Source organism: Saimiri boliviensis, chromosome 1 (genome assembly GCF_048565385.1).
Source record: "Saimiri boliviensis isolate mSaiBol1 chromosome 1, mSaiBol1.pri, whole genome shotgun sequence".
Lineage (NCBI taxonomy): Eukaryota > Metazoa > Chordata > Mammalia > Primates > Cebidae > Saimiri > Saimiri boliviensis.
The window spans coordinates 128,521,777-128,548,281 of NC_133449.1; the positions used below are offsets into that span (position 1 = coordinate 128,521,777).

Below are 26,505 nucleotides of genomic sequence, written 5' to 3' on the forward strand. Positions count from 1 at the left end.
TAATAAAGATGAGCAAAAAAATTAATGAAATTGAGAATAGAAAAATAAAGAAAACAAAACCAAAAGTTGGTTCTTTGAAAACATCAATGAAATCAACAAACCTTTAGTTAGACTGACCAAGAAGAAAGGATAGAAGGCTCAAATTGCAAAAATTAAGAATGAAAGAGGAGATATCACTACCAACCTTACAGAAATAAAGATGATAAGGAAATAATACCAGCAATGGCATGCCAACACACTAGATAACCTGAATGGTCAAATTTCTAGAAAGACATAAACTACCAAAACTGACACAAGAAGAAATAAAAGTTATGAATAGACCAAAAACAACTAAAGAGATTGAAGACTTTTAAAACTTCACACAAAGAAAAACGAAGGCCCAGGTGGCTTCTACCAGATGAATTCTACCAAATGTTTAAAGAATACTATGAATTATGTATCCTTTAACCAAAATGCTTGGGATCAGAAGTGTTTCAGAGTTGAGAGTTTTCCAGATTTTTGAATATTTTACATTATGCGTACCAGTTAAGCATTCCAAATCAAAAATTCCTAAATCTGAAATGCTACAATGAGCATTCCATTTAGTCACATGTCAATATTAAAAAAATTTCAAACTTTGGGGGCTAAATGAGGTGGCTCACATCTGTAATTCCAGCACTTTGAGAGGTCAGTGCAGGTGGATCACCTGAAGTCAGGAGTTTGAGACCAGCCTGGCCAACATGGTGAAACCCCTTCTCTACTAGAAATACAAAAATTAGCGGGGCATGGTGGCAGTCACCTGTAATCCCAACTACTCAGGAGGCTGAGGCGGGAGAATCACTTGAACCTGGGAGGCAGAGGCTGCAGTGAGCTGAGATCACACCACTATACTCCAAATAATTAATGAAATTGTGAATAGAAAAACAAAGAAAACTAACAAAACCAAAAGTTGGTTCTTTGAAAACATCTATGAAATCAACAAACTTTTAGTTAGACTGGCCAACAAGAAAGAATAAAAGGCTCAAATCACAAAAATTAAGAATGAAAGAGGAGATATCACTACCAACCTTACAGAAATAAATATAAGGAAATAATACCAACAACAGCATGCCAACTAAATAACCTAAATGGTCAAATTTCTAGAAAGACACAAACTACCAAAAATGACTCAAGAAGAAATAAAAATTATGAATAGACCAAAACAACTAAAGAAATTGGATTAAGACCTTTAAAACTTCCCACAAAGAAAAGACAAGGCTTTTCTCCTGGGCGACAGAGTGAGACTCTGTCTCAGAAACAAAATAAAACAAAAATTCAAATTTTGGAGCTTTTTGGGTTTCAGAATTATGGATTTGGGATGCTCAACCTGTAATAGGTATATGGTTTATTTTAGGGTAATGAAAATGTTCTAGAATTAAATAGTATTGATGGTTCACCACCTTGTTTAGGGATATCTCAATTGTTTTAAAAGTAGGGAGAAGGAAATTAAACATTAGCAATCCAAGACAGTTATAACAATGTAAATCCTGGATATTTTTAAAATTTCTTATTTGGTCAAATTGAACAGAATTTGGAAGGATGTATACAAATCAAGCCCTTTACATTTTTTGTCCTAAAAGTATGTGACTTTCTATTTTATTTATTTCAAACATTTTCTATACTGTGAAAGCTTTTGATAAATTGGAAAGGCATGAGTCAGACTAGGACTCATGCCTTTCCTATATATATATATATAGTATGTATATATATATATACATGTACTATATATATATAGTACATGTATGTACTATATATATATAGTACATATATATACTATATATATGTGTACTATATATATATATATAATATATATATAATATATACAATAAAGGGCGTCTGTATATCTGTATCCATCCTTGATTTATAAAGAGGTCCTGGCAGGCACTTTGGGAGGCTGAGGTCAGCAGATCACAAGGTCAAGATATCAAGACCATCCTGGCCAACATGGTGAAATCTGGTCTCTACTAAAAATACAAAATTAGCAGGGCATGGCAGCTACTTGGAGGCAGAGGCAGGAAAATTGCTTGAACTCGGGAGGTGGAGGTTGCAGTGAGCCGAGATCGTGCCACTGCACTCCAGCCTGGTGACAGAGCAAGCCTTTATCTCAAAAAAAAAAAAAAAAAGAAAAGAAAAAAGAAAAAGAAAGAAAAGTAGGCAAAGGATATGTAAAAACAATTCATGTGATAGCAAATACAAAATGGGCACTCCCAAAGAAAACTAAATGTAACAATCAGACTCCTGGAAATTTAAGATGGTAGACACTACTCATCATTGGCAGAGTATGAGGAAATAGGCATGCCAATATACTGCTTGCAGGAGTTAAAACATCATATACCTTTCTTGGACAGCCATTTGGCAATCTCCATCAAAATCTTAAATGTACTCATCCTCTGACCAGGAAATTTCACCTCTGGGAATTTATTCTACAGAAATATTCACAGAGGCAAATGTAGATAAATGAATAAATAGATTCCATACAATCAGGTTTGTATTTAAAAATTATACATATAATAAATATTCCTTGGTAAGAGAATGATTAGCTACTAAAGGGTAGCTGAAAGAAACGAGGTAGATCTCTTTATGGACATAGAAGTACCGATAAAATAGGCCAGGCGCAGTAGCTCAGGCCTGTAATCCTAGCACTTTGGGAGGCCGAGACAGGCAGTTCACAAGGTCAGGAGTTCGAAACAAGCCTGACCAACATGGTGAAACCCTAACTCTACTAAAAATACAAAAATTAGCTGGGCATGGTGGCATGTGCCTGTAATCCTAGCTACTCAGGAGGCTGAGGCAGGAGAATTGCTTGAACCTAGGAGGCGGAGGTTGCAATGAGCCAAGATTGTGCCACTGCACTCCATCCTGGGTGACAGAGCAAGCCTCTGTCTCAAAAAAAAAAAAAAAAAAAAGAAATATCAATAAAATATATTGTAATTTTAAAAATGATCTGAGCAGGCTGGTTGTGGTGGCTTATGCCTATAATCTCAGCACCTTGGGAGGCCAATGCGGGTGGATCTCTTGAGGTCAGGAGTTCAAGTGGTCAACATAGTGAAACCCCATCTCTACTAAAAATACAAAAATTAGCCAGCTGTAGTGGCGGCCACCTGTAGTCCCAGGTACTTGGGAGGCTGAGGCCGGAGAATCACTTGAACCCCGGAGGTGGAGGTTGTAGTGAGCCAAGATTGCACCACTGCACTCCAGCCTGGGCAACAGAGTGAGACTCAGTCTCAATAAAATAAAATAAAATGATCCGAGGAAAACATGCATATATAGTATGATTTCAGTTTTGCAAAAAAACCTAAACCCTAATATGTATACATACATATATGCAAATGTAGCCAGTGACAGACCCAGCTGGACTCCTTACAGTGAAAGCAGAAACCCACTGCACCCTTCCCCACGCTTACTAACTCACTCTGTGGCCCAGCTCTGTCACTCCCAGGAATCTCAGCCACAGATTTTTTTTTTTGGTCTGATACCTGGGCCTGGCCTCTCCAACACCAGCTCACAAACCCCTGGCTAGCCTCCGAATGGGAAGCCCGCACCCTGACATCACCCCTTGCAGGAGCACCACTGGTTCAGAAAGGCCCTTTCCGGATGTCCCAGCCTTCAGGCACAGCAGCAGGGAGCAGGGCACAGGGAGGGAAATGGGCTCCTTGGACCATTCTCCAACGAGTTCCTCTCCACCTGAAGGTGAACCTCTGTAGCAGGCCGGAGGTCACTAGGACCCATCTGCCTTCATCACACCATGGGACAAGGAGTTGCCTGATGCCACGAAACTGTCCTCAGTCAAGAGCAGAGAAGGAGCCCTATTTTCCCATCCTGCTGGGTAAACGTGTCAAAAAGATCTGGAAAGATACGCAATGGCTTTATTCTGGCGAGGGGATTAGACCTTTTTACTTCTATTGCTTCTGCAGTGTATTTTCCCCCAGTTACTCATGTAATTAAACGATAGTTAAAAAGAACAAAAGTCTCCCATGCCTATTTCTGCCCTCCTCATTTTGAACAGGTTGTCTTTTATTGAGGAAACCCATGTCATCAGGGGTAGCACAGTCAGGGCATAAGAATCAGCAAATACTTATGATCACATCCACCTGAATGCCCATGTCCCACACAGTGGAGACCCTGGGTGCTACCCCCAGAGGCTCTGCCTGAATTCACTGGGCATGAGCATGGGCATCAGGCTGTGTTCAAGCTCTCCAGGTGATTCCAATGGGCAACCAGGGTCAAGCAGCAATGGGCTTTTTCTCCTCTCAACAGGGCCCAAAGCACACCCAGCTATTCCATGCCCGCACTCACCCCTCCACACCACTTCCTCTTCCTCCACCAGTGGTGCTGGCTATATAGTTCAGGTCAGCAATGTTTCAGCTTAAGCTTTGATTCAAGACTGTTTTCCAAGCAGAATGCGCTATTTTAGCTAGAGGGGGAGGGAAAGCAGAGTGGGAAGAGAGCGAGGACACCCCTCCCATTGCATCTCCATAAATGATTTGGCTGTGAAGCCACCCTGCAAGAGAGGGATGGCTCAGGAGAGGCCACTTGGGGAAGAGTGTCAATGTAAATTAGGGCACAAAAGCAACAACACAACCACGCCACATAAAAGCAGCATGAACATGAGAGGCTGGGCAGAGTGGCCATACAAAATAGACAACGTGATTTCCCGAGGTGTTACGGAAAATCCCTGGGGTTACCTGAAGTCATGCACTGAAGGGTGCGGGGAGGGCCCTTCTGGCCCAGCGCTGGTGAGTGGGTGGCAATCTGTGTGGTGAGAGAAGTGAGGCCAATATATCTACACACATGTGATGAGAAAACAGGCAAGAAGTGGTGTGGGGAAAGGAGCTCTGTGAACCTTCTCCAGCAGCCTCAACTCCTCAGCCTCCGTCCTCTCCCTGGATGGCATTTGGAGACCATGTCCCGTGGTTAAAAATTACTTTCAAGTATGTCAACAGTTATGCTCTACCTAAGCAGAATGTAAACAAACTGGAGGACAGGGACCTGTACCTGGATGTCACTCATTAAATTCCTGTTGGTGGCTATGCGTGGTGGCTCATGTCTGTAATCCCAGCACTTTGGGAGGCAGAGGTGGGAGGATCGCCTGAGCTCAGGAGTTCGGGCAAGAGCTCAACTCAACAGCAACAACCAAAAAAAATTAAGATTTAGCCAGGTGTGGTGACATGCACCTGTGGTCTAGCTACTCAGGAGGCTGAAGTTGGAGGATCACTTGAGCCTGGGAGATTGAGACTGCAGTGATGGATCTGTGATCACACCATTGCACTCCAGCCTGGGCGACAGAGGAGACCTTGTCTAAAAAAAAAAAAAAAAAAAAAAAAAATTCCTGTTGGTGGCTGGCTCTGGGATCTCAAAGATGCCTCTGTCCGTTCTTCAGAAAATTTCTTCTCAGCAGTTTCTAGCTACAAGCACCATGCTAGGTGCCCAGGATGCAATAGTGACAACAGAGGGAGGGCCTTGATGCAAAAATCTTATGGCCTAGATCTGGGGCAATTATGACACACACTGTGGGGCAGGTGTTGGGATAGAAGGATTGGTGGTTTTGAGGGCAGGAAGGACTGATGCTTAGCTCTGAAGAAAGTGAGAACCAGATGAAGTTGGATGGGTGAATGAAAAGCATGCCAGACAAATACTGTGTGTGGGAAAGAGGGAAGGAAAAGGGAAGATTCCACATCCAGGAAATGGCAGATGTAAAGGCCCGGAGTCAGGGAGGACATAACCTGGTCAGGGCCCTGGAAGAAATTCAGTATCACTGAAGTTTTGAGAGCCGGATTGGGGTGGGGAAGGGAACTAAGTAGAGAGGCCTAGATGATTATTACACTGTGCTAAGGCGTTTGGATTCTATGCTAAAGGTAATTAAAGCATGGCAAGATTTCAGACCGAGGATCTCATGATCAAGTTCAAGTGTGAGGTAGATCCAACCCCTTGGTTACAGGGCTGCTATGGTCTGAATGTTCATGTCCCCTCAAAATTCCTACGTTGAAATCTTACCCCAAGGTGATGGCATTAGGCGGTGGAGCCAAGAGAGAACCCAGAGAGCTCACTTGCCTCTTCCACCATGAGAGGACACAGCAGGAAGGTGCTGCTTACGAACCAGACACTGAATCTGCTGGTGCCTTGATCTATGACATCCGGCCTCCAGAACTGTGAGCAATGAATCTCCAGATGTTTGTTACACCAGCTCAAATGGCCTAAGACAAGGGCAGTGGGGGGCAGGAGGGCTGTGAGTCGGGGGCAGGAGGGCTGGCTGGTGGCATGGGACAGGAGGAGCTGGCCAATTTGAGGACAGAATACACAGGACATGGTACCTGAAGCAGGGCTGGGAAATGAGGCAAAGACATAGCAAGCATGCACCCAGGTTTCGCACTCGGGCATGCGAGTGGATGGTGGAGTCCCTCGCTGAGACAAGGCACAATTGTGCTGGGGAGAGTTTTGGACGCCTGCATGACTTCAGACAAGAAAATATTTCAGAGGAGTAAATCAAGAGCTTAACAGGAATAACTGTTCTAAATTCATCAATTTCATACAAACACATTCATATAGTCTCGAAAGGAAATAAATCGTGAAAGTGGCCCCCAAAAATCCACCTAAACCTGTGCCCTATATTCACCTGAAGGGGTAAGTCTGGGGCAGAGCTGCAAACTCCACAATCTTTTATGCAGCAGAGGAAACCAGACTGTGACCTTCAGGGAGTCCTGACAGCTGCTGTCGGCAGAATGATTGACACTCACGACATGGAAGTAAGCCCTAGGCTGGGGATGTGTTTAAACCTCAGCACAGAGCAAACACCTTGCCTCTGGAGGGAGGGGTGGGGTCTGAGCCTGTTGTCAGTGACTACCAAGCTTGCCCAACCTACTTTATTTTGTTGTTGTTGTTGTTGTTGTTGTTCTGTTTTGTTTTGTTTTGGGCTTTTAGCAGCCTGAAGCCATGGTTTTTAGTTTCTGTCTCTAGTGATACGCAGAAAAGAGGGATGAGGAAGGGGCTTTACTAGTGCAACCAGAAACAGAAACGAAGAACCTTGACTGCATTCTCTCCCTTAGACACTCCTGAAAGGCACTGCTCACCCTTCTGGAAGTATCTTACGTTATTTCTAAAGGATCACACCATCAATCAGACTTGGTTTGGGCATACAAGTCCATGGATTTTGACACATGTGTAGAGTCATGTAGCACCAGCACAGTCAGGATGCAGAACTGTCCCATCACCGCCCCTCCCCAAAACAAACTTCCCCCATGCTGCTCCTTTATAGCCACACGCTCTTCCCCCTGGCAACCACTGATCTGTTCTCCGTCACGATCATTCTGTCTCTTGGAGAATGTCACAAAAATGAAATCGTACAGTATGTAACATTTTGAGACTGGCTTCCTTCACAAAGTGTGATGCTTCTGCGCTTCATCCAAGCTGTTGCATGTACCGGCGGTTTGTTCTTCTGGTATTAAACGTGAAAGCACTGACAGCATTGCTAAATATACATTTGCCTTGCTCCTCTGAGCACCTACCTTTTATCTTGCGTGGATGCCAAAGAAATCATCTCAGTCACAGGTATCCTAATCTCAGCACACCAAATTCCTAACATGAAGTATGCAGAAGATCAGTGACTTCTGCTGAAAAAGATTAGCAAAACACCAAAAGCTTGAAGGTTTCAGGTGCAACAACTTTTTCTGGTCATTTTTAATTCCTAAAGTAGGGATGTTCCAGGTAATCCAATGAAAGGGAAAAATTAACCTTTATTTTCATTATTTACAAACCTAATGTGGGAGATATAGTTAAGACTCAAGTTGTTGTTTTTCCTTACCACTCCCACAAAAATAAGAGGGGACTAGTTGTACATATAATCATGGATTTGGCTGTTCACAGACTTTTGAGCTAGAAGGCAACTCTGAATACTATCCTGGTTTGACAATGTATCCAGCAAACATTTACTGGATGCCTGCCTGTGCACAGCACAGTACTGAGAACACAGATGGGGGGTAGCCTCTTCCCTCCAGACAGACAGTCCCAGGCGATTCCAGTCATGGAGCCCACTGTGAGGTTCAGCAGCTGACTTACTACTGCCCTCTCTGCACTTTGCTTAGGTTCTGTTCAAATCCTGATGCTCCCCAAGCTTTCACCATCAATGGGTGGGTCAGGGAGGACGGGATTTACAGACTGTCACATCTAATCCAAAACGGTGAATTCATAATAATGAATCAAGAGTTGCTTAGACTAGGCTCTAGCAACTCTAAAGATCAAGATGCAAAGATGATATCAGCTGAAGGAAAGTTCTCTGTTGATCGCTTGACTGGAATGTGAGGCTTAACTGTCAGACAGTATTTCACACATAAAAGAGGGAAAACAGCAATGATCAATACTCATTTGAAGATCCATGGGCAAGCCAGCTTGGTATGTAACGTGGGGGCCTCAAAGGGATCACCTCGCTAAGAGCCCTGTGCCCTGGCCCAGAGCACGTTCACTGAGAAGACATGCCTACCGTAAAAGCATCAAAGCATAATGCCATGCAATGAGTGACATGTGTGAGGCCCAGAAGAGAAATGTCGCAAAGTCCAAAAAACAAAGGGCCAGGGTGGCCAGCCAGCTCTCGGCATCACAGTCAGGCAGGGCACACCTCCGGTCCTCTTACCTGGTCACAGTGAGTGAGCTATGGGCCAGGGCAGGTGCCCCGGGGTCGGATGAACTTGCTGCAGCTGAGTCTGACCTCTCCGGCCTGCCCTCATCTGCCCAGACCCACAGCATCTGCCTGTGGCTCCCAAGTTGTCCAGAGTTCAGCAGGGTCCACGAGGCCCTGAACATCTTCCTGACCCAGCGCGGAGGAAAACTGAGCCGTCACGTGGGTGAGGAAGGGAGGGCACCTGTCCCGCCACTGTGTGCCTCAAAGGCAAGTGCCACAGAGATGCCGCCGCTGTGCTTAGGGAGCGTAAAGGCCAACCTGTCCTCATGCCTAGAGCAGTAAGAGCCTATTTCAAAGAAGACAACCTTTTTTTCCTTAAATAGAAAGTGAATGCACTAATTTCTGCCAGAAGGTAATCCTCTTCCGAAAGGGAGAAGACAGGCTGAAATCCAGAGAGGAGTCACAATTCACAAAAGCCTGCTTTCGTTGTAACTGAAAAAACACTAGTGATAGTTCACGGCTAACCGGCCTCCCCAGAGTCAAGATGCCAGCAACACACCCTCTGCCTTGTCAAACCAAATAGGGACCTGAATGTAAACAAGCTGACACGTCTGATGTGCTCCTCCCACCCCTCCAAGACAGGGTGGTGGCAGGAACATGAAATTCACCTGCCACTATCCAAACCAGACCATTCCCCCAGACACCACTGACGCAATTCCCTGCAGCCATGCCCCTCCCAGCGGGCAGGCCACTGGGCTACACAAAGGGGTGACACAAGAGCTCTTAACCTCAGACATTAAGCCTTTTAAAAATGTACAAATATGTAATAAGCACCTAAGTGACAAGGATACACAAGAGTCCTCATAGGACCCCGCAGTCAGTGGGACAGCAGACATACACAGTTGAAGGAGTCTCCTCGAGAAAGAGAAGAATGTCCTTACCGCAGAGTAGGAGCAGGTGCCAAGTGGACAGCCCAGAGGCTGTGATCACCGTGGGTGTGGAACACCTGGGACTGCAGCTGAGCCTGAAGGACAGTGAGGGAATGGCCAGGGGTGGCCCTGCAGGCAAGGAAAGTGCCCAAGCAGGAGGCACTGGTGGCAAAGAGCAAGATGTGCTCAGCAGTCAGGGGGGACCAATCAGACTGGAGTTTAAAAAAAAAGGTGTCTATGGAGGAAAAAAAGGAGAGAAAAGGGCTGAAAGACCAGGGCTGCCTGATGGTAGAGGCCTGAGGCTGAGGCCTTAAGAAATGTGTCTGAGAAATCTTAGCTCAGTGGGGAGGCAGGGGGATGGAGGCTCAGTGGGAGGGGAGGCAGGGGGATGGAGGCTCAGTGGGAGGGGAGGCGGGGGGATGGAGGCTCAGTGGGAGGGGAGGCAGGGGGATGGAGGCTCAGTGGGAAGGGAGGCGGGGGGATGGAGGCTCAGTGGGAGGGGAGGCGGGGGGATGGAGGCTCAGTGGGAGGGGAGGCGGGGGGATGGAGGCTCAGTGGGAGGGGAGGCGGGGGGATGGAGGCTAAGTGGGAGGGTAGGTAGGGGGATGGAGGCTAAGTGGGAGGGGAGGCAGGGGGATGGAGGCTCAGTGGAAGGGGAGGCAGGGGGACAGAGGCTCAGTGGGAGGGGTGCCCTGGTACCCCTGTGGCACAGCCAGGCCACAGAACCCACCCAGCAACCATGCCTTTGATACCCTCCTCCTCTGGCTTTTGAAAAAAGTCTGGGGGACTAGGCGAGAAAAAGAACAGAGGTGGGAGTTGGGCCTGTCCACTGTGTGTGCCCATATGCATGCATGTGTGTGTGTGTGCGCATGGGTGTGTGCATTTGTGTGCATGTGTGTCTGTGTGCTGGCATGTATGTGTGTATGGAGGGTGGTGGGCTGTTTAGTAAAGTACTCTTTGTCAGCTCCTTGGTCCCGAGAGATGGAGAAAGGCAGCCTCCCAAGAGCACCAAGCATCCTGACTTGGCACCCTGAAAATGACACAAGGGCCTGAGCCCAGCCAGAGAGCAATCTGGCCCCTCCACTCCACAGCCTTGTTGGGCAGAGCAAATCAGTCACAGGAAACAGAGACTCCAGTGTGGCTGTGGGAGGGTGCCTCGCCGGTGAAGAAGAAGGTCATCCGGCTCCACCTTCTATGATAGTGGCAGGAGGCAGGTGAAGGAAGTCAAGTTCTGGAGGAAGGAGTGCTGAGCCCCTCCCCTCACTTAGGACAGAAGGTGATTCTTCAAGAAATGGGGTTGGCACACAAGGTCAAGGCTCTAAAGGCTTGTGACACTGCCAGCCCTAAGTTTTTTCCTTGGTTCTACTACTTAGAGTACCATGACGTTGGACAGATTCTGCAACCCCTCTCATCTGTGAAATGGGTTCATCCCGTTGTTGAGAGTTAAATGCTGATGTGTTGGCACAGAGCCTGGCCATAGAAAGGGCTCAATAAATGGTGACCATTTTGACCATGATGGGCCATTGAGCCTCTGCCACAGTGGGAAAGTTGCCAGCATGACACAATAGAACCTCTGGTTTCAGCTCCCACCAAAGTCTGCCCATCCCAGCGCTTGGGAGAACCCTGATCTTCTATATAAAGATCACAGGCCATGGCAAAAGCTCAATCCCAGGGCTCTCCCCATTTGGAGCTCAGAGCTCTGAAGGGCAGAGCAGACGTCCTGGGTGGCCAGCCCACGTGGTGTGAGACCCTAACCTAGAAGCAAACTGGGGGCCACAGGTGGGCATCACAGCCCACAGGGCATCTTATCCTGGATGCTGATCTGTGAAGGGACCACACACAAAGGTCACCTCAGACCACAGGGCCTGCAGTTCTCAAGAAATCCTGTGTCTTCTCAAAGTCCTGAGTCACAAGAGAGACCCAGTCTAGAGACTCCTGTCTGGGATAGGGCCTCTTTGTTAGAGCACGGATTCTGGGGTCAGAATGAGCAAAATGGAGTGAACTTCACCTGGGTGTGCATCACGTGACCTGTGCTGGTGAGTATTAATGACAAGTGAGCTGGTGCTGGTGAGTATTAACAACAGCTGGCTGGGAACACACTGCGTCCAGCTGGCTGCACATCAGGATCAAATGCAGCCCCTCCCCAGGAACTTGAGAGCCGGGTGAAGCAGTAAGGTGGGAACACAAGAGAAGCTGTGGAACAAAGGCAAGCACAAGGAAGTCTGGACACCAACCGAGAAAGTGGGACATCATAGATGGAAGAGTCCTGCCCACTGGGACAGTCAGAAAAGGCCATTCTCCACCGTAAAAAGTTCCAAAGGTCTGCAAAGGGAACAAAGGGGGCTAGCAACTCTCATATCAGTCAGTCCTAAACTGTGACTTGTAAACAGCATGCAAATGAGACATAGAGGTCAGCCCACGTGGTACAAGGGAGGAATGTCATCAATGACAGGAGGCAGGACAGGGGCAGTCACGGACACCAGTGGCCTCTCCTCTCTCAGTGCTGTCAGCCCTATGCTGAAGGGGTCTCCGGTAGCCTTCACCTCTGCTCTGCCTGCACGACCCCGAGTCAGACCTCCAGAGAAGGCAAGTGATGACCCTGTCTCCCAGCAAGGAAACATAATCCCTCCCCTAAGACAGGATCAAGACCTTTCCCTTGAGGACTCCAGCCATGCCAGCGAAAGATCTGATGAACATGAAGTGGGCTCCCTGAGTGTGTGGGGCTCCTGAGCAGTGTGCACAGTCGTTCTCGTCTTCAGAGCAGATGTATGCCATCTCCCAATTCATCAACCAGGCTTCTGGCTTTCAAAGTATTTTAAGACGAGCGTGGGTGGGGGTCACTGTCTACTTCCAGGGCCTAATTATCCCTTGAGCTGGAGGGAAGGGTCTGTAGGACGGAGGGGCCTGTGCTAGCTTGGCCTCCCCTCACGGACAAACTCTCAGAACTTGCCATGGCCCAGCCTCCCTGACCTCTGGGACCCTGAGCCACCCACCATCTCAGTATTCCAGACACAGGTCACCTCTTCATCGAGAAGACATCCTGGGCCCACAGGGCATCTCTCCCAAGGTAAGCAAAGAAGTCCCGGAAAACATGCCCCCACGTTTACCACCTCTACTTAGGAAAACAGACGGAGTGTCCTGGCACCTACGATCAGCTTTTACCACTCTTCCCAGGAAGCTTAGCATCCTGAGATGAAAGCACTCTTCCCCTGGGGGTGCACCCCCCGGGCTGCGCTAGCACACTCTCCCAACCACACAGCAGCACGTGAGGGGACCCTCACCCATATGACCTGAGTGCTCCTTCCTATTTGCTGTGGGGATGGGATCAGCCTCTGCTCCTTAGGAGACCTAACCTCAACGATGCAGAAGCCTGGGGAGAGCTCACTTCTCCTTGCTGGGGTACTGGCAGATTCAGCACCTTCATCAAAACAGCCAGAAGCCACAGGAGCTCCCTCCTGGCCTCCGCTTCCCTGACTGCTGCACAGACTCATGGCAAGGCTAACACCGAGTGGGCTCACTGCTCCATCCCTGGGGGCACATGGACCATGATGAGGGGCTGAGGGACCTGCTGTCCTAAACTTGCCAAAAGCCCACCTTCAAGACATATCGCTTGTAAAAATTCCCTGATTTCAAACCCAATTTTGTTTCCCCCATGCCTAAAAATCTCATCTAAGAAAAAAATAAAGGGGTCTTTTACTATTTCTCAGTGAGGCTTAAGAGGGGACATCGCCTTCATTTCACTCTTAAATAATTCCAGCTGGGGGAAGAAACCATATCTCAGTGGGCATGTGGAGGAGACAGATACTTTAAACTACTGCAAACACTTACATCAAGGAATAGTTTCTTTCCTAATGTGCCAATATACCAATGATGAAAACCATTTGCTTCTGATTAACTCCAAACTCTGAGAATGCACTAGACATTCTTAACAAGCTTCCCCCTCTAATTGCTCCTGAAGTTGGTCTCAGTAGTCATTTTTAAGTCAGACGCATCACTAAATTAAGATGAAAAAAATATTCTTTCCAGGATCATCCTTCAACACACACACACGTGCGTGTGCGTACAGGAGTGTGGTCCTGCGATTAAGAAATGCTGCTGCATTCGGAAGTCCTGCTCCCCTGGCCCTCAGTCTGGGTGATGCTCCTTTGTCTAATCTCTGCCATATCCCCTGGCTGTTCAGTGCCCAGAATGACATCTGGGAAACAAAAGGACACAGACTCATGTAAGGGAGCCCTGAGCCACTTTCATCCCAGGTGTCATTGATACTTGGAGCTCCTGTCAGCTTCAAAGGTTGTGAGAACAGGGTAAAATGATCCCCAGGGAGTTCTACAAACAGAAGGAACACTGAGAGGTCAGACGCTGAACACAAAACAGTGTGATCAAGGAGCCCACTTTCCACACACCCTCCACTGAGCTATTGCAACCTCTTTCTTTACTTAGGTACACTCTCATTGTCCTTTCCTCGGGAACAGATCTCCAGGACGCTCCCCACTGCTGTTACTATGGCATCACATTCACCATGGGAATGGAACTCTCTGTCCCAGCCACACACCCCCACCATTCATTCAGCACAGGAAGTCTCTCCATGGAAGCCCTCCACATGTGCTGCCATATATGGGAATGGCCTTGGGAAACCCATGTGATTGTTCTCAGCCTGTTTCTTCATCTGAGCAGATGAAAAGATCGTATTTTCTTGCCAATTTAAGGATCCAATGAGATATTGCACGTGAATGCCCAGCCTTCCACTTGACAGTGAACCCATGAGTGTTTATTGACTTGATTTTAATTCAAGAAGAACAAAGCCACCTTTATTTTATTTCATTTCATTCAAGAAGAACAAAGCCTCATGGGCCCCCTCACTGCTCAATTTGTTTTATTGTGTCTCTGTGTTTATGAAGAATATTGGTTTGTAATTTCTCTTCCTTTTTTGAAAAATCATGATTATACTGGCTGATACAGTTTGGATGTTTTGTCTGCTACCAAATCTCATGTTAAAACGGGACCCCCAATGTTGATGATGGTGCCTGGTGGGAAGCATTCTGGTCGCGGGGGTGGATCCTTCCTGAATGCTTTGGTGTCTTTCCCATAGTAAGGAGTTCATGCTAGATCTGGTTGTTTAAGAGAGGCTGGACAGTTACCTCCTCCGCTCTTGCTGCTTCTCTTGCCATGTGGCACACTGACTCCCCCTGCCCTTCCACCAAGCTTGGAAGCTTCCTGAGGCCCTTACCAGAAGCAGATGCCAGCACCACACTCCTTGTAGCCTACAGAACCATAAGTCAGTCTCAGGTATTGTTTTACAACAATTTTAAAAAACTTTTTGCTTTATAAATTATCCAGTCTCATGTATTCTGGTATTCTTTCATAACAACACAAATGGACTAACACATTGACCTCATAAAATTATTTGGGAAGTATTTCTCCCTCCTCTGTGAAAGATTTTGTGTAAGACTGGTGTTGTCTCTCTCTCTTTTTTTTTTCTTTTGAGACAAAGTCTCACTCTGTCACTCAGGCTGGAGTGCAGTGGTGCAATCTCAGCTCATTACAACCTCCGCCTCCTGGGTTCAATCAATTCTCTACCTCAGCCTCTTGAGTAGCTGCTATTACAGGCATGCACCACCACGGCTGGCTGGCTAATTTTTTTTTATTTTTAGTTGAGACAGGGTTTCACCATCTTGACCAGGCTGGTCTTGAACTCCTGACTTCGTGATCCACCCACCTCACCATCCCAAAGTGCTGAGATTGCAGGCATGAGCCACCGCTCCCGGCCAGATTTTTGTCAATCTGAATGTCTTTGTTTCACAATTATTTTTGAGACAATTTTTTCAGAACTTTAAAGATGTTCTCGAACTACAAACCACTGCTCAAGGATATAAGAGAGGACGCAAACAAATGGAAAAACATTCCATGCTCATGGGTAAGAACAATCAATATCTTGAAAATGGCCATATTGCCCAAAGTAATTTAGAGAGCTAATGCTATCCCCATCGGGCTACCATTGACCTTCTTCACAGAATTAGAAAAAACTACTTTAAATTTCATATGGAACCAAAAAAGAGCCCACATAGCCAAGACCAGGCGTCCCCAAACTTTTTACACAGGGGGTCAGTTCACTGTCCCTCAGACTGTTGGAGGGCTGCCACATACTGTGCTCCTCTCACTGACCACCAATAAAAGAGGTGCCCCTTCCTGAAGTGTGGCCGGGGGCCGGATAAATGGCCTCAGGGGGCCGCATGCGGCCCATGGGCCATAGTTTGGGGACACCTGGCCAAGACAATACTAAGCAAAAAGAACAAAGCTGGAGTCATCCCGCTATCTGACTTTAAAGTATACTACAAGGCTACAGTAACAAAACAGCATGGTACTGGTACCAAAACAGAGATAAAGACCAATGGAACAGAATAGAGGCCTCAGACACAACACACTACAACTATCTGATATTTGACAAACATGACAAAAACAAGCAATGGGGAAAGGATTCCCTGTTTAATAAATGGTGTTGGGAAAACTGGGTAGCCATGTGCAGAAAATTGAAACTGGACCCCTCCCTTACGCCTTATACCAAAAATTAATTTAAGATGGATTAAAGACTTAAATGTAAGACCCAAAACCATAAAAACTCTAGAAGAAAACATAGGCAATCCTACTCAGGAAATAGGGATGGGCAAAGACTTCATGACTAAAACACCAAAAGCAATGGCAACAAAAGCCAAAATTGACAAATGGGACTAATTAAACTAAAGAGCTTCTACACAGAAAAAGAAACTATCATCAGACTGAACAACAACCTACAGATTGGGAGAAAATTTTTGCTATCTATCCATCTGACAAAGAGTTAATATCCAGAATCCACAAAGAACTTAAATTTACAAGTTTACAAACAACTCCATCAAAAAGTGGACAAAGGATATGAACAGACACTTCTCAAAAGGAGACATTTATTCAGCCAACAAACATATGAAAAAAAGCTCATCATTATCACTGTTCATTAGAGAAATGCAAATCAAAACCACAGTGAGATTTCATCTCACACCAGTTAGAATGGCAATCATTAAAAAGTCAGGAAACAACAGATGCTGGAGAGGATGTGGAGAAATAGAAACACTTTTACACTGTCGGTGAGAGTGTAAAATTAGTTCAAGCATTCTGGAAGACAGTGTGGCAATTCCTCAAGGATCTAGAACTAGAATACCACTTGACCTAGCAATCCCATTACTGGGTATATGCCCAAAGGACTATAAATCATTCTATAAAGACACATGCACTGGCATGTTTATCGTGGCACTGTTCACAATAGCAAAGACTTGGAACCAACCCAAATGCCCATCAGTGATAGACCGGATAAAGAAAATGTGACAAATATGGACTATGGAATACTATGCAGCCATAAAAAAGAATAAGCTCGTGTCCTTTGCAGGGACATGGATGAAGCTGGAAACCATCATTCTCAGCAAAGTAACATGAGAACAGAAAACCAAACACTGCATGTTCTCACTCATAGGTGGGAGTTGAACAATGAGAATACATAAACACAGAAACAGGAACATCACACACCAGGGCCTGTTGGGGGGTAAGGGTTAGGGGAGGGATAGCATTAGGAGAAATATCTAACATAGATGACAGGTTCATGGGTGCAGCAAACCACCATGGCATGTGTATACTTATGTAACAAACCTGCACGTCCTGCAGAGTCATTCCCTATGTAAATGCCTCAGAACTTAATTTTAAAAGGCAAAAAAAAAAAAAAAAAGATGTTCTTCCATTCTCTGTGAGTTTGCTTTTTTTTTGATGAGAAGTCAAACGTATCCATATTTGTGTTCCCCTATATGTAATTTACCTTCTTTCCTCTGACGGCTTTAATATTTTATTTTTATTTCTGGTTTTCAGCAATTTAATTCTAGTGTGCCTAGGTGTAATTCTCTTTTCTTTTCTTTTCTTTTTTTTTGGAAGTGGAATCTTGCTCTGTCACCTAGGCTGGAGTGCAGTGGCCACAATCTCTGCTCACTACAACCTCTACCTCCTGGGTTCAAGCAATTATCCTGCTTCAGCCTCCCGAGTAGCAAGGATTACAGGTATGTGCCTCCATGCCTGGCTAATTTTTGTATTTTTAATAGAGATGGGGTTTTTCCATGTTGCCCAGGCTGGTCTTGAACTCCAGATTTCAGGTGATCTGCCCACTTTGGCCTCCCAAAATGCTGGGATTACAGGCATGAGCCTCCATGCCCGGCCTAGGTGTAATTTTTTTTTTTTTTTTTGAGACAGAGTCTTGCTCTATTGTCAGGCTTGAGTGCGGTGGCGCGATCCTGGCTCAATGCAGCTTTTGTTTTCTGGTTTTAAGCAATTCTCCTGCCTCAGCCTCCCAAGTAGCTGGGACTGCAGGCACACACCACCACGCCTGGCTAATTTTTTTGTAGTTTTAGTAGAGACGGGATTTCACCATGTTGGCCAGAATGGTCTCAATCTATTGACCTGGTGATTTGCCTGCCTCAGCCTCCCAAAGTGCTAGGTTTATAGGCATGAGCCACTGCGCCTGGCCAGGTGTGATGAGTTACCTTGCTTGGAGTTCCCTGAAATTCTAGAATCTGTAGGCTGATATTTTTTCATCAAATTTGGGGAAATTTCCTCAAATATTTTTTGGCCCCAATCTCTCTCTCACCTCCTAAATTCCAATTGTACATGTGTTGGGCTATTTGATACTATCGTTCATATGTCACTGAGGCTCTGCTAATTTCAGTGTTCCTTTACTCTGTGACTCAATTTTAACAGCTTTTATTGATCTGTCTTAAAGCTCACTGACACTATCTTCTGCCAGTGTCCAGTGTCCAAACTGGCCTTAGATCCAGCCGGTGAATTCTTTTTCTTTTCTTTTCTTCTTCTTCTTTTTTTTTTTTGTTTTTTTTTTTTTTTTTGAGACGGAGTCTCAGTCTGTCACCCAGGCTGGAGTGCAGTGGCATAATCTCGGCTGGCTGCAACCTCCACCTCCCAAGTTGAAGAGATTCTCCTGCTTCAGCCTCCCACGTACCTGGGATTACAGGCACCTGCCACCAAACCTGGCTAATTTTTGTATTTTTAGTAGAGACGGGGTTTTGCCATGTTGACCAGGCTGGTCTCAAACTCCTGACCTCAGGTGATCTGCCTGCCTCGGCCTCCCAAAGTGCTGGTATTACAGGTGTGAGCCACTCTGTCCAGCCATCCATCCAGGGAATTCTTCACTTGAGATACTATGTTTTCTCGTTTGCGAATTTCCATTTGGTTGTTTCTTAAATTGCTGCTTCTCTGCTGAAATTCCTATTTGTTCACTCACTGTTTATATGGGTTGGCATTTATCAACCTTTTCTCTTCGTTATTAGTCTCATTGTCCTTCTTGTCTAGTGATTTTTTTTTTATTGTATGCTGGATATTGCAGATAATAATTTGTTTGAAAAGTGCTGTGTTTTGGCTGGGTGCAGTGGCTCACGCCTGTAATCCCAGTACTTTGGGAGGCCGAGGCAGGCGGATCATGAGGCCAAGAGATCGAGACCATCCTGGCCAACACGGTGAAACCCTGTCTCTACTAAAAATATAAAAAATTAGCTGGGTGTGGTGGTGCGCATCTGTGGTCCCAGCTACTCAGGAGGCTGAGGCAGAAAAATTGCCTGAACCCGGGAGGCAGAGGTTGCAGTGATCTGAAGTCGCACCCCTGCACTCCAGCCTGGTGCCTGGTGATGGAGTGAGCCTCTGCCTCCAAAAAAAAAAAAAAAAAAAAAAAAAAAAAAAAAAAAAAAAAGAAAAAGAAAGAAAGAAAGAAAGACAGACAGACAAGTGCTGAGTTTTATTCTGGCAGAGTGTTAGTTGACTGGCATAGCATCTTGATCCTAACAAGTCTTGTTCTTAGGTTTTGTTATGGAGAGTTTAGCAAGTCTTTAGGCTAGAGCAATTTACTTCTAAGGTATGACCTTACTGTGATCTCAGATTCAATGTTCAAGGAGCTCAGTAAGGTCTCCTCACTCTAGAAGACTGGAACTCTTAAGTCTCGGCTGGGTGCAATGGCTCAGGCCTGTAATCCCAGCACTTTGGGAGGCTGAGGCAGGTGGATCACCTGAGGTCAGGAGTTCAAGACCAGCGTGGCTAATATGGTGAAACCCCATCTCTACTAAAATATCAAAAACAGCTGGGTGTGGTGGTGAGTGCCTGTAATCCCAGCTACTCTGGAGGCTGAGGTGGGCGAATCACTTGAATCTGGGAGGCAGAGGTTGCAGTGAGCTGAGATCACGCCACTGTACTCCAGTCTAGGTGACAACAGCAAAACTCCATCTCAGGAAAAAAAACAAAAGAACTTTGAGTCTCCCAGCAGGATGTGACTGTGTGACCTCCAGATCGCGCTTAGCACACCATCTTCCTCACAAGGTCCTGCCCAGTAGTTGTTCTCTGCTAAGCCTCAAAGAGTCGTTCCCTGTGTAAATGCAACTTAGCATTTAGCCAAGACTCAAGATCACTTTGAAGACTTCTGAAGTCCCGTCTCTGCTCAGAACCCTCCTCTCTACTACAGTTCCAGCTCCTCGCCAAGTTCCAGCTGCCTCCGCTCTGATCTCTGTTTCTTGTGCTCAGCTCTCTGGTGGCCTCTGTTTCCCTGTGCCTTGGTTTTGAAGGCACTCTCGGACAGAAAGCCAGAGTGAATATGGGGCTTGACTCACATGCTTCCAGTTGGATCAAAGACCTGCGCTGAGTGTTGCTGCATTCTTGAAAACAGTTCCTTCATGCATTCTGTCCAATATCACAATTGCTTGGGAAAGAAGGGTAAGTCTGATATTTATTATTCCATCATGTCTGGGACTGGAAGTCTTATTACATTTTAAAACATGGCTCTGGTTGCTGCATAGAAGAGACTGCCAGGTGAACTACATACATTAAGACCAAATGAAAAAGAAGGATGACGGAGTATTTCTTGAAGCAGAAAACCTAACGTTTCAGCACATGTTAAACACCTCTGCAACTCTTGCAAGGCATCAGGAGTAAAACGTGTATCTTCAAGTCAACCCATGGGAATAGGAGGCCAGCTTTCCTCTCTGACGCCAGGTAGAAACATGCAGTTTTGAAGCTGGAATGGGAGGCTCTCCCCTCATGGTTTTTCTGGCCCAGCCCAGCCACGCTGTAGCAGGGGCTGGCAGTGCCCCAGAGCTCCTTCCATGTTCAAAGCTGTAACCAGTGGATGGACTGGCTGTCTCATCTGGGAAGCAAGCCACAAGGGCAGAAGAGCCTATGTGTGGCCTGGGGAGCTCTGAGGTCACCCTCAGGTAGGGTGTCTCTTCCAGACAATTCCAAAATCTCAGCTGTGGGACAGGAATGGGTCCCACACTGCTTCTCCTGAAGATGCAGTTCCCTGTCAACCCTCCAGCAAAAGTTCTTTTCCTAGCAAATGCCTGCCCTGTCCCTGCAGTGAGTAGTCAGGCAGGGGAGAAGCTAGCCACTCTTCCTGGCCACACAGCTACATGGCTCCACAGTTTCTCCCATCCCACAGCCTGTGGCTAGCTTGTCAACCCAACAGCTTAGAAGTGAACAGAAAGATTTTATCAGCCCAAACAAAAACCCAAAACCAAACCCACTCTATTGCTGCAAATGCCTATCAGGCAGATAAACTCCAGTAAATTCTGTCCCCTCTCTTCTGTGGTACAAGCTGCCACTTGCCCTGGACAACAGATCAAGGCTCGGGTTTCCAAGGTGGCTTACAGTCCAGTGACCTTCCCCTCTCTGGTGCTGCCTCCATCCGTGGTACAACAACACTCAGAGTCAATAAAAGGCTGGGACCTACATTTGGGAAGTGGACTGAGCCTCACAATTTCCACTGAAAGTCCATCAGTGCAGAAATTTCATTCATACCTCATCTATTTTCTCAGCCTAACTTGAGTCCCTATATTTATTTGTATCAGTAAATTTGCAAAGCCAGAATAATCCTAAAGGTTCAGAGGTCTACACACAGAAAAAGCCCACTGCCCCAAACTTGTCTCGCCCAGCCCTGTGTTTAAAAGCTTCATGCAAACAGTGAGAGTACAGGATGTATAAATGCATCCTGAGTTTAAGCCTCACACAGTGAATCAGCATCTCAGCAGCTCTGCTTCCTCCAAGACACCGGGGAGGTTTCTCCAGTGAAAATTCAGAAGAGATTGGCAGAAAGCTGTCAAGCAATTGCTATGTATGGTTTCTCTGCACATCATGAGATTCATGAGCCCTAGATAGCAACAGCAGATTCTTAATTGTCCCTTATGGTATTTGCATTCGATTCCCTGTGCTTCTCAAGGGGAACTTATTTGTTCATCAAATTGCTTTCTTTATTTTGGTTCAACTTGCTTCTGGTTTACTTGTAACAACTGCGACCTAACTGCTGTAACTTGTAAGAAGGTGTGGGCAGGTCCAGGAAAACCCCTACATCTGAGAAAGCAGTTATGATTATTAGATAAGGATGCAATCCCAGGGGAGGTTCTAAATGTTTCCATGTAATCTGGACCCAAGCAACCGTCGTCAAACCACTGCTCAGGAAATCTGCGAGTGCAAACAAATTGAGCTGTCAGGCTGCAGGACACGAGCAAACACTGGCCTGGCAAATGGCATTTCCTCCCTCCAGCACATTCTTGCTGCTGACCAGCCTGCTCTAAGGCCACTGAAACCCGATGCCCAGACCGGCCGGCCTCCCCAGGGAATGGGCCTGGCACCAAACGCTCCATCTGTTAGCACACCCCAAGCCACCTGGCCACTTTGCTTTTTTCCCTGGTTCCCTTTCAGGCAGGATAATCCTGTTCCTCTGCCACCTGTAAACTCATAGAGCCTGTCCCAAGGTACAAAGCCCATCCGTGAGAGTGGCAGAGGGCCAGCGGGGTGGCTATGGAAGTCAACCACAAAAGGAATGGGTATCAGGGCTTAGTCTGTTTTCAAAAAGGGGAAACTTAATTCTGAAGCAGGAAATGGCTGCATTTTGCCCAGATTCCCTCCCCTCCAGATTAGTACATCATGAGTTGTCAGTAATGCATCTCTCCCACATTGCACTTTCCCTCTAACTTGGCATCACTTCCCACCTCAGAAGGTTGGCTCTGTCCCCTCCTCCAGCTGCTCCTACCTGCAGGAAGCCAATTTCAGAGATCTCTTACCAAGGGGGCTGTGGGCTGGGACTCACCTCTGAAAATAGTCTAAGAAGCTCCTTGAGGCTGGTTGTAGTGGCTCATACCTGTAATCCCAGCATTTTGGAAAGCAGAGGAGGGTGGATCACCTGAGGCCAGGAGTTCGAGACCAGCCTGGCCAATAGGTAAAACCCTGTCTCTACTAAAAACACAAAAAATTAGCCGGGCATGGTGGTGCATGCCTATAATCCGAGCTACTTGGGAGGCTGAGGGAGGAGAATCACTTGAACCTGGGAGGGAGAGGTTGCAGCGAGCCTCTGTCTTGAAAGGAAGAAAGAAAAAAGAAAAAGAAAGAGGAAAGAAAGAAAGAGAGAGAGAGAAAGAAAGAAAGAAAGGAAAGAAGGAAAGAAAGCTTCTTGTTTCCCAGCCACTGTTTTGACGATCCCCCAGAACCAGAGTCTGCTCTGCTCACGATGACAACCGTTTCTCCAAAACAAGGAGCAGACTTTGAGGGTCTGAGTCAGAGTGTCCCCTCCCTCCACACCCACCTGCCACCAGACCGTGGGTGGTGCAGTCAGCAGTTCGGCAGGCCTGACTCCATTAACCTGCTGGTGTCCTTGGCCAGGGTCTGCCCTGACAGGGCCCATTTCCTTTTCTGCAAAATGGAGCCGATAATGGTGCCTACTCTCACAAATGACAGGAGGATTAAATGAGGCGATGTAAATAAGGTGTTGAGCTCAAGGTTGCAGGGAATTACTATTTAGTAAAAGAGGGGCTGTTCTGGGCTTAGCTTCCAATGAGTTTGCTGGGCACAGAGAATCAGAAAAATCTAAAACACCTTTTATTTTTAAAGGGAGGCTGAGAATTTGTCAGCAGCACGTCCTGGCAGGACAGTGCCAAGCCTCAGGGGAGCAGCAGGCACCTGGGCAAGGTAGTGAACTGAGAGGCAGGAGACCCCCATGCACATGCTTCTGTTCTCGCCACAGGCACACCCCTCTTCTGCTTTCTGGGCCTCAGGTATCTCATCCTGAAAACGGGCATATGAATTCTGGCCCTGCCCCCCTTATAGTGGACAGAGCTCAACCAAGACTGCTGGGTACATGCCGGGCCTTGCAAAGAACAGGAGCTACACTGGTGGGAAGGTTTCTCCAGATCTGTGGGACCCTTTGCACAATGCCTCCGGGGCTGGTACTGGCAGAGAGATGGGGACAGGGTGGGAGTCCACAGCACTTAGCAAGGAGCCTCCATGTGCCATGCATTGCATCAGGCCCCGCATGGACAAGTCTGATGGCAGCAAGGTCCCCGCTCTCAAACTCTCACAGATGAGAATTTCCTGCTTCATGCTCCAGGTGTCATCCAACACGCAATGTCCAAAGATCAAAGAGAAGGACCAGATCTCAGTTAGGGGTGCCAGTGCCAGGAAGGGAAGCACCTGCAGGAGTGTGTGCTCCCAAAGCCATCGAAGGAGTTGGTGGGTGGCCCCTTGGCAATGCTCTGCAGCCAGGCTGCCCTGGCCCTGCAAACCCGAATGCTGGTGACCAAGGCCAGGTCAGGACAGAAACCATCTGGCCAGGCCTCCAAGCTGGGAGAACCTGTGGGTGCTTTATTTTCCTCTCAGGCTGCTGTGCTCACAAAATTAAACCCAAGGAAACCCCAAACACACCAACCCCTGCTCCACATGTGTTTTGCATGGCTATGAGAAAACCACAAAGGTAATGTGGTGTGCCCATACAGCATACCAAAGCCTTTAAAGATGTGTTTTTCTAGAACAATGCTGACATGCTTGTGATGAAATATTTTACCGTTCCATCTAGCTGACTCATTTGGTGCTGAACAAGTACCCGGCCCTTCCCCACCTCTGGGAGGCAGGCAGGAAGTCCACCTTGGATTTTGCCCTAATGAGCAGAGAGTGACAAGTGCTGCTTCCCTGTTTTCTCGTGGTGACAATCACTGGTGTCCTGGGCAGCTCACCTGTGCCAGAGTTTAGAATGAGCAGGAAAGGCACAAGGGCAAATAAAACATTTTGCAATATATTAAAGTACCTGTGCTAACAATTCTCTGCCTTTTAACAAAAAGGCAGTTTGCAGAGAGTAAAAGAACGCCAGACAGGATGCGATGCACTGTCTGGTATTTGCTCTGCCTGGGTGTGCCGGCACTGAGCCGGCCATCACTATAGGTGTGAGCAGTGAGCTCCATGATGCTCACACCTGTCTGCCACTCGCTCGCCAGGCATGACCTGGCCATGCCCATTCAGGGCCCACATTTGTCTCCAGCATGCTGGGGTCACACCAACTGTGACTTTGCAAGGCCTGGTACTTTGACTCTGCTCATCTATGATCAAGCTTGTGCCTGGCTGACAGCAGACTTTCCATGGATGCCCTGAGGTCTGTGGCAGCTCCTGAAAGCCAACCCCCACCGCAGCTGAGGGTGCTGCCTCTCACCCCCGCCTGGCACAGCCTCCCCCTCCCCGGTGCAGCCTTGCTGAAACGCAGCTGAGCTAATTCTGGGCTCCCTGCCACCCGCACAAGCCCACGCTGCACATGCTCTGACTCACAGCTGAGGCGCCCAGAAGCAGGGATGGGAAGGAAGCCTGCCAGGCACCCACTGGGCATCAGTCAATGGCCAGGAGTCCATCCCTGGGCTTGAAAGTGGAATCCAGGGGTGGATCTGAGACCTCTACCCGCTTTCATCAAATCATAGTGGCAGGAGCTAAGCCTACATTTTAAACCCAGTGAATCTCTTCAGACATGCAGCCATATACTCATAGCACACAATCATGGAGTTAAAACCTGGAATTAAAAATTAAACCTGTTACTCTTTATCACTGAGACCTATTTCAGCATGTGTAAAATTTCTCAAACATAAAAAGCATTTGATCAGAAAAGAAGGGAGATAATTTGTCTCCAGAAGTTCAATGCAATCTTATTTGAAAACCTTTTCCTGAAGACCTACTATGTTCTCTTCCTCTGAATGCACCAGAACCTAAGGTGCCATCCCCACCCTCGAGAATCCTCGGTCTGTGCAGGAGGCGGACAGGCATGTCCGTAACCCACTTGTAAAGGCAGTGCGTGTAGAGTGCTGTCCAGAGGGAAGCCACATGAGAACAGTCACCTCTGCCTGGGGTGGGGGAAGGGAAGAGAGCTGACAAAGCTACTCACAGTGGCCTGTGGGCAGTCAGCCGGCGAGGGGCAGGTCCCCGGGGCAGAGAGGACACAGGTGTGAGGCCTGTGGTAAGGGAGTGCTTGCGGAACAGGGAGCAGAAGGCTGGAGCCTGTGGGGAGTGTGGAGAAGGGCTCAGGCACAAGAAGCACCGTGGTCAGACTGGGAAGGACTCACAGGGCTGCCTGGGAGGAGGTAGGACTGGCGGGTGCAAGCAGAGGGCCAGGCCGATGGACTCATCCAGGGGTTCCTTAGTCACTCAGGACCACCCCTCCCACCCAAAGGCAGGTCTGGGCATCTGAGGAGTCATGGAAAGCGTGGTCTTCAGGAGTAGAAAGCCCTAACAAATGTACATGATTGTGCAAGTGACTTACATGCTCTGAGCCTCCCCAGTCACTAGAAGGAAGAATCAGGCAATCCCTATCTTGCAGGGTTGTTTTCAGGATACAAGCAGCTAAGCTATGTGGGAGCCCTGGCAAAGCACCTGGCAGAGGGCGGGTGATCCTGCAGCAACCCAGTAGGATGTGACGGGGAGAACATACAGCCAGCTTCAGACTCAGCTCCACAGTTTATGCTTCATGCACATCCCTAGCCTAAGACAGAAGGTCCTGAACGCCTCGAAGCCTCAGCTGCCTCCCCGCAGAATGCGCATTGCATGTGCCTTGTTGACAGGCCGAGCAACCACCGCTGTAGTGCAGCTTTC

The 26,505-nt window shown here is 47.3% G+C and overlaps 1 protein-coding gene across 3 annotated transcripts in view; it reads right to left on the reverse strand.

Annotated features, from left to right (window-relative positions):
* The window catches only part of CRACDL (CRACD like), a 145,431-nt gene that overhangs the window by 97,028 nt on the left and 21,898 nt on the right, over positions 1 to 26,505 (reverse strand). Inside the window, exon 1 of one of the 3 annotated variants that reach the window (XM_074403963.1) lies at positions 22,700 to 25,005. The exons of the other annotated variants lie outside the window; for them this stretch is intronic. The gene's annotated coding sequence lies outside the window, so the exon portion shown is untranslated. Of the gene's footprint in view, positions 1 to 22,699; positions 25,006 to 26,505 lie in introns of those variants that run through there. 3 annotated transcript variants of the gene reach the window in all.